Source organism: Dermacentor silvarum, chromosome 7 (genome assembly GCF_013339745.2).
Source record: "Dermacentor silvarum isolate Dsil-2018 chromosome 7, BIME_Dsil_1.4, whole genome shotgun sequence".
In the NCBI taxonomy this organism is placed as follows: domain Eukaryota; kingdom Metazoa; phylum Arthropoda; class Arachnida; order Ixodida; family Ixodidae; genus Dermacentor; species Dermacentor silvarum.
The window spans coordinates 31,644,843-31,654,190 of record NC_051160.1 but is presented as its reverse complement, the minus strand read 5'-3'; positions in this window follow the sequence as shown (position 1 = coordinate 31,654,190).

The window sequence follows — 9,348 nt, the reverse complement described above, 5'->3', positions numbered from 1 at the left end:
AAGCTGAAGTGACACGTGCAAGATGACTGTCATCATCATCATCATCAGCCTATATTTATGTCCACTGCAGGACTCCTCTCCCTGCGATCTCCAATTAACCCTGTCTTGCGATAGCTGATTCCAATTTGCGCCTGCGAATTTCCTAACTTCATCACCCCACCTAGTTTTCTGCCATCCTGGACTGCGCTTCCCTTCTCTTGGTATCCATTCTGTAGCTCTAATGGTCTATCGGTTATCCATCCTATGCATTACATGGCCTGCCCAGCTCCATTTTTCCCGCTTAATGTCAACTAGAATATCGGTTATCCCCGTTTGTACTCAGATCCACACCGCTCTCTTGACTGTATATCTCATCAGATGATTATATCTTATCAAAGAAAATAGTAAAACAGATGAAGTTCTCATTTTTAACAGCGGAGATGTTTCAGCCGGGCCTAATGTGTCCGCTGAATCCAAAAATGTGGCCCGATCCTGGCAGCAGTGCAGAAAGGGTCCAAGCGCAATGGCACATACACCTTGTGAACTAGCAAATCTGAGCCTGGATAAGTCTAGCTAAGAATGGTGGGGACTAATTGCCTATCGATAGGCAATTGATAGCCTATTAATAGCTAGTCGATAATCGATCAATAATCAATAAATTCCCGAAAATGCTGGGGATGACTTGGTAGTGCTTAGCCTAGCCCAAATACGTGGCCAATACCTTACGATAGCCAATCGACAGCCGATCAATAGCTAATCGATAATGAATCAACAAATAATAAATTCGGATAACTTGGTAGTGCTTAGCCTATCCCAAATACGTGGCCAATATCTTGCAATAGACAATCGATAGCCAATCAATAGCTAATCGATAATCAATAATATATAAATTCCGGGAAATGATGGGGATGACTTGGTAGTGCTTAGCCTAGCCAAAAAGCCAGGACTAGCTAGGTGCCCATCATCTCCGCTGTCTCTTTAGCATTGTGCCGCCAGTGCAACCTATGCTAATTTTTTAAGGAAAAATAAATTATACAAAGAACCACTCCTCAAACCATTTCCATGTTACCGCTTTTGCGATCGCTCTATTACCAGTGTCGATACTATGGCATTATTTTAGCGCTAAGGCCAGTTACGTTTCTTAATATCTCGAAACTGGTTCAGTCCTGAGAATTTGTTCCAAGTGGATACGCCTTGCGAACTCAGCGGCTATAATTCGTAGATTGAAAGATTTGCAATAAAATAATTAATTAAAAAGTTAATTCGCGTAATTATGTAAATATTCAATTAGGCATTTTGACCATCCATTAGGCCATCCATGTCAGAATTAGCTTGGAACTACATAAAACAATTAGCCTCCTTAGAGCGTCGTCGCATTAATGCGAACACAAGAAATCCTGAGATATGGTCAATTCCATACTTCAGAACACTCTATAAGCATCAGTCGTTAATACATTACCTACCATTCACTTTGAACAGATACAAAAATGGCGGTAATTTCAGTAAAAAAGAACTCAGCTGGCACTTTGGTCGCTTGTAATGTATCTGATATGATTATTATTCTGCCTTTGTGTATGGTTCTGAGTATATTATGTAAATCCTGTTTCGTTTTCTTAGCAAATGTTGATCTTGTAAAATTCAGTCTCATGCTACGTTGTATAGCTGGTATTGCATTGTTTTGTATAGCTAGTATTGTTATTGTAGTGTTGTTTAAAATGCATTCTGTTAAAACTTTTTCCAATTCTGTTAACTCATCGTCAGTTAAGACCTAGCAGCAACCAAGTTCATACCTAGCAGTAGCAGCCAGTAAGCTTCGCTGTGCCTAAGCTTTGCACGACCGAGTGCAAGCTTGCCTGATTTTTTTTTTTATTTTTCCAGAATCTCTTTATAAAAAAAAATGTCAGCGGTGCTTTGCTCAATCGTAATACATGTCTTCTACGCACGCAGTGGAACGAATTTCTGGCCGGGCGACCAAAAGGCGAAGAGCTTCTGCGCCATGCGTCAGTTATGTTCTTCAATGTGCACCTGGAGAAAACAGTTAAATGCGACGTAGAAGATTACCTCCAAATATTCTGTAAGGACTTCAGGGTTAATCCCGTTGAAAACTGCTAGTGATCGGGCGACCGACCCGGCAGCCTCCCTCAGCTTCATGTGCGCCGGGCCCATCGATCGATTGCTAGTGTCATTAGTTTGATACCTCCCAAATAAAGTGATTTCCATCTTCAATGTAAGACAGGAGTGAGCTGGAATGTCGCAAACTGAAAGTTCCAATAAAATGGATACTTTTTTATTGATGTCACAGTTGTATTGGTGGAAGCGATATATGCCAGCCTGCGATTGTTGATTTTGTAAATTTTCGGTAGTAAATAGAAATGGCTGGGGCGAGAATTTCCTGGTAGCAAGAACGGACCAACCACGTTGTTCGACGTCTTGAACATCCTTGCCGAAGTGCCACATTTTGCAAACCTGCCTGCCCACCTGACGAAACTATTTTAACAAGTTAACTGTTATAACAGATTTAAGCTACCAGATTGGTAGACATAATTCGAGTCAAGTTATTCATTCATGTTACGCAGATGATTCATCTCTTGCACAAATGTGTCATGGTTTATTATGGATACAACATCATGTGGTAGGTGATTTCATTGACAGATGGCAATAAATAGGTGTGAGCGATTCAAAGGATTGGAGAAGCATTTCTCTCACCCGAAACAATCTCCTCCAAGCCGAGGAAGCAGCCATAGCCCTCGCACTCTCCCAAACAGAGGTTCAAGTCATAGTGACCGACTCTCAATAGGGGTGCCGCAACTTCGCTAGTGGCAGAAATTATGCCAATACGCTCAAGATCAATCAAAAGCCGCCAACGAAATCAGTCATAATCATCTGGGCGCCAGGTCATCACTGCATTCCTGGCAACGAGGTCACCAACCACGTGGCTCGAGATTTGGCCCACCGAGCCGACGTCGAGGAATGGGAACCCGAGCACATGCACCCGCTAGTCTCGTACCAAGACATCACACAACACTACAAGCTAACCCGCAGAACATAAGCACCCCCAAGATAAATCGCCACCTAACGAGCAGGAGCGATTCCTCCGAGTTCTACGGGTTAATACATTCCCCCACCCAACCAGAAATCACCTCATAGCCCCTACACAATTCTCTCCACAATGACGCTTCTGCGCAGAGCCCGGGTCCCTCGGGCACATAGTAGGGGGTTGCAGACAGGTACCACTAAATCCTCCGAACCCGTTATCACACCAACGAGCCTTGGGAGAGAGCCTTGGCCAGCTCTGACCTCGAGGATCAGCAACGGCTGATTGCGAGGGCCCAGAAGGCGGCCCGAGCTCAAGGCATTCTGGAATGAGGACACCTCTCGAAAGCTGCATTTACCTAATAAAGGTGTTGATAGGACGCGTTCAAGGTTAGGTGCGCTTGGAGTTTTTATGAATGCCAGAAACTGGCAACGGCCAAGCGGAGCGAGCGCGAGCACCAACAACAAGAAAACGTCTTCTTCTTCGTCTTCTGCTGGCGCCGCTATTTGTCACTACAATCACTCCCCGGCGAAAAAGGAGCCATCCTGGCGACCTATGGAACAGGCAGCACTGGTGGGCCGTAGTGCGGCTTCAGTCGGTCGACATGAACAGTTTCGCGTCCGCGACGCCGTTGGTCCGTAGATGGCTGAACAGGCTCAATGACGTAGTTGACCGGGGACGTCTGTCGTAGAACCCGGTAAGGGCCGTCATTCTTTGAGCTGAACTTTATGGAAAGGCCGGAGAATAGACGAGGGAACGCGGAGCCATACCAGCGTTCCAGGTGAATATGATGGAAAGGACAAGCCGGCGTCTCGACTATGTTTCTGGCTGGCCTGGTTTTGCGCGGTAAGAGAGCGTGCGATCTGACGCCATTCTTCGGCATAGGTGGCAGCTTCGGATAGAGTCGTAGATTCTGAGGCCTCGGGGCGATACAAAAGAATCGTGTCCATAAACGAGGAAGGTTCGCGACCATAAAGAAGAAAGAAAGGAGTGAATCCCGTGGTCGACTGAGTGGCGCTATTGTAGGCATACGTAACAAAGGGAAGGATGCGGTCCCAGTTAGTGTGGTCAGCGGAAACGTACATAGCGAGCATGTCGCCGAGAGTGCGATTGAAGCGTTCAGTCATACCATTGGTTTGCGGATGATAGGCGCTCGTAGTTCTATGGACAACGTTGCATTCGCGAAGCAGGGCTTCTACAACCTCGGGGAGGAATGAACGACCACGGTCACTCAGTAGCTCGCGAGGCGCACCATGTCGAAGAACAAGGTTGCGAAGGATGAACGAGCCTGACTTCACGTGCTGTGGCCGCCGGAAGCGCTGAAGTTTCGGCGTAGCGCGTGAGGTGGTCCACGGCGACGATAACCCAGCGGTTGCCATCTGGGGTGTATGGCAGAGGGCCGTACAAGTCAATGCCGATACGGTCGAAAGGCCGGGGGGGGGACAAGGCAATGGTTGAAGCGGCCCTGTTATCTGTTTAGGCGGGCTCTTGCGGCGTTGACACTTGGAGCACGAGTGGACGTACTGCCGAACGAAGCGGTACATTCCGCGCCAGTAGTATCGAAGCCGTAGGCGTGCATACGTCTTTAGGACACCGGCATGGGCGCGTTGAGGATCCGCATGAAAAGAGGCACAGATGACAGAACGTAGATGGCGAGGAATCACTAGCAACCATTTACGGCCATCAGAGAGGTAGTTGCGGCGGTACAGGAGCCCTTCGCGGATGGTAAAGTGGCGAGCAGTGCGCCGAAGCGAGCGGTCGGTGGTGCGGGGTGATGGCTGAGATAGATACTCTAGAAGAGAGGCTATCCAAGGATCCCGGCGTTGCTCAGATGGCGTGTCGGCGAATGTAAGAGAAGAAGAATCATAGCTTGAGACAGACGCAGCACCATACTCATCAGGCAGTGGTGAGCGCGAAAGAGCGTCGGCATCCGAATGCTTACGGCCTGACCGGTAGACAACACGGATGTCATAGTCCTGTAGACGAAGCGCCCAACGAGCTAGGCGACTATATGGGTCTTTTAATGACGACAGCCAGCACAGGGCGTGGTGATCAGTCACGACATCAAATGGACGTCCATATACGTAAGGTCGAAATTTGGTGATTGCCCAAATGATAGCAAAACATTCTTTTTCCGTGACCGAATAGTTCATTTCCGCTTTGGTGAGAGTACGGCTGGCGTAAGAGACGACGTACTCTTCGAAGCCAGACTTACGCTGGGCTAGAATAGCGCCGAGGCCGACTCCACTAGCGTCCGTGTGGATTTCTGTTGGAGCGTCTGGGTCAAAGTGGCGTAGAATAGGTGGGGATATCAAAAGATGGCGTAAGGTGGCAAGCGCATCTTCGCAAGCTGTAGACCATGCCGAGATGCCTTGGCTGTTGGCAAGCAGCTGCGTTAAGGGGGCGATTATGGACGCAAAATTACGCACGAATCGGCGAAAGTACGAACACAGGCCTATAAAGCTACGGAGCTTCTTCAGCGTACACGGCCTGGCGAATTCTTCGTACTTAGCCAAGGCTATGATGATAATGATGATGATGATTTATTCGCATCCCCCTTGAAATAGGGCAGTGACAAATACTCACCTAGCCTGCGTTTGTTAATCACGTATGCTATACCAGCTTTCATTCTAGCATAAATGTATTCATCTCCTTAATCTTTTTTCTCTTCCTCAAAACTTCTCTGTCTACCTTGCAGCGCTACATATGCCTGTAACGGATCCGGTCGCATCAATCTCTTCCCTGCCTTTTTTTCCAACGGTACGTTAAACGTCTCTTGCTTATCTCTACTGCTGATTGGTTGATGCTTCCGTTCTCTTTAAATCCATGATTATAGGTACGACTAAGTCGTGTAGGGCGCTGCATTGTGGTCGCCACGCGCACTCGGACGTCCATTCGTTCGTATCTTTGTTGGCGCATGCGTACCGCTCGCATATGCGCGTATAAAGGGGAGGCTTCGAAGCTGATGCTGTGTGGCCGGCTATGGCACGCCCATCTCATGGTATGCGAGTAAAACGCGTTGTTTTTCGGGTTCGATCTGTCCTGCTTCACGCTACCAACGGGAAGCAGCAAGCCATACCCACGGTAAGAAAGATGAAACGTTCCTTAAACGTTCCCTAGACTTTCTCTAAACTTCCCTGAATTTTTTTTCAACTTTCCTCAAACTCCCCTAAACACACTCTCTAAAATGTACATTAAGTTCTCCAAACTTCCCTAAACACTCGCCAAGACAACTTTCAAAAACTGTCAAAAACGTTGGCGTAAGGAAGCGCCGCAGCAGATATTGCCCTGAACTTACTCAAACGCCCTCTAAGCTTCCCTATACACGTTTCCTAGACTTCCGTAGACGTTCTTCAAGCTTCCCCAATCTTCCCTAAACGTTCCCTAAAAGTTCCCTAAACTTTCCTTTACACCCTTCGTCGTATTTCCACTGAATGTCAACTCGTCACGCACACCGGATACGTGGAAACATTGATGATAACGACCATGTAAAGCCTTCGAGCAGCTGTTAGATGAACTTTTTCCTTTCGACAAGCTGTAATTTAAAGACACGCATAAAACATCAATTTCAAATCTGCTATAACATTGCGTCAATTTTCATTCGGTTTTACCTCGGTGACAGTGTTACGTCTCTCTAAACAGCGGGCTAAATCCTTCGCCTTTCGTAAAATAGCGTTTCTTGGCTAGGTTGGCGAAAACACGCACCCGGCGGGCGTCCGCAAAAGGCGTCCGCAAAAGCCGTGCCCGGAAAGCACGGGACCTCTACCACCGGAATTGACGCCGGCGCCAGTGCCTTCCGCAGCAACACTCAACGCGCGCTCCACGTGTTGTCTTCACTCCGCTGCAGCAACCACCTGCAGCCGCGTCGTAGGAGATGGGAATTCCTGCAGCAGAAGTGGAAGCCCCGACTCGAAGGGGAGAAGGAAAGCGGATTGGAATAGTAGGCGCGGTCAACATGTGGTCACCCACGTAGCATATACAAAAAGGAGCACGCTCTCGCCCACAGTCTCAGTTTGCCGTCTGTTTCTGTGGAGGTACTGTCGCAGCAGCATGGAGAGTGATTCTGCAACAAGTAGCGGCAGTAGGTCTGACGTCGAGGTTTTAGTCGTAGTGTCGACATCGGCAGAAGACTCGTCGACGAAGCGCTCCCTCGACGAGGACGACTCGGGGGGACGAGCGTGAATTGAAACATGTACGCTCTACACCCAATTCACCGACTACGAAGAAGAATTAAAAAAAATAAAAGTTGGAGGATCCATAAGCATACTCTTATGAGATGAGAACACACAGAATGAGGCAACACTGCATTGCAGCCCCCTCCCGTAACAACAACCTAGCCAAAAGAAACGCTTTCGCGTTCTCATCTCGTAAGAATATGCTTAGGGATCCGCCAACATTTATTGTGCAATAGAGTAATGAGTACCTCATTAAAAAGTTTTAGCAGTAAGTCTTAATCTTCTCTAATAAGGTAACTCAAGTGAACCGCAAACATTCTAACGTGAAATTTCTAAGTATCCATGTTATCGAAGTGTGACCAGGTTGCATGCACAAGTATGTTTATTGGGCACGAAGATATCGCCAGACGGCGCAAGACTGATAAATTCAAGAGTGAAATTAGCGAAAAGCAAAAAATATATAAAATAACGTGGCAACGTACAAGCATGGCAGTTATAGTAAAACAGCTTTCGTCAAAACGTCGGCTTTTCTGTGAAGCTATATAGAAGTCTCTATGACGATGGCTAAGCCATCGCCATATATACGTGTCGCAATCGAGGTGACCGCTCAGCCGCTACCACATGCAATTGCGCCAATGAGGAGTTCCAGTGAGGTCGTGGCGCGAGTGCACCAAATTCTGGCCATCGCTAGCAAGAAGAAGGGCCCTTGAAATGCTCGCAGACTTGCTCGAGGACGGCGAACGGTGTGGTGCAATTGTTGGTGTGGTCCCCGAGGTGCACGTTGAACAGCAGCCACGACATACGGTTGCGGAAGCCTACACTGCTGGCCATTCGTTGATACTGCGTGAGCAATCGATCCAGTAACGCGGTCAGGCCAGATAATTTTGTCGAATGCAGAAAAAAAGAAACAAGAAAAGAAACGAACAAATTGGCGGTTTCGCTCGAACAGAGAGAGAGATAGATACAAACATTAATGGCATGCGGGAGATGTTAGCTGGCTGATCGCCTGGCATGCTACCCCAGGCGATGGCTCATAATTATGCTATTCAAAGTGACCACACACAGCACATAGTCGCAGATCTTGTTGTCGCATTCAGTGCGATAGCAACGTTCAGAGCGATTGCGCTCAAGTTCTTTGGATGCAGTGCAGAACGCGACGCGGAAAGGTTCCTTACAATACGTTACAGAAGGGTCCACTCTAGGTATGCCCCGCCCAGCCATGAGCATTAACGTTCGCACAAACTCATGTTCCAATAAGAAACTGCCGCAACAACGTGTCTTTATTCATCGGTCGGTAACCGTTAAAGCTACTAACCCCCCCCCCCCCCTCCCCCCACATTGTGCGCGGTGTCGCTGGCTGCGTTCCCCCTTGACAGGAACCCTTTAAGATCCCCCCAAATTCTATCTTATATATCCAAAGGCGACTATAATTCAAAATGTAAATATTGCGACACAGATCCAGCCAATCAGCATCATATTCTATGGGGTTGCAGGAATCATCCTCCCCCAAGAAATCTCCTGCGGCAAGCTCCCTCACAGGAGGCGTGGGACTCCATACTAAAATCTACGATCCCTCAAACCCAAGCCGGCCTGGCGGACTGGGTGGTGAAGGTCGCGGCCAGCTGGACGCCACCCTAGCCCCCTCTGCCTGATCTCGGCTCCCCCCTCCTCCTCCCCTTGTCTTCAATAAAGTTTATTTCCTCCTCCTCCTCCTCCTCCTTTCTATCAGACCTTGTGGTGAAGCGTAGGCAAAAACTCTTGGCAGCCTGACAGTGATGACAAGAATTAGCGTTTTGCTTGAACGGCTCGACGACAGTTCTAACACTCTGCGGGTGCTACATCTTGGCGCTACGCTGCGCGCCAGGCAAATGCTGCTAGGCCGCAGAAACAGCACCCTGTCAGCTACGCCCAAGATACCTGGCGTCTCATAACGCTGACCTGGTGAGCAGCGCCGCCAGTGGTGTTGTAGGCGGTCGCACCTCGACGGTGCACGAGCTGAGAGCGACGGGAAACCATCGGCGTTAGTCAGGTATACGCCCCCGGTTAGAATGTTGTCATAATGTTAGCTTGACGTTTACTGCACGTTTCGGTCAGACCAGCGCAGACACGCAGCACCTAGGCAGGGACGCTATAGTGTGCTCGTATTGCAAATCAGTTATG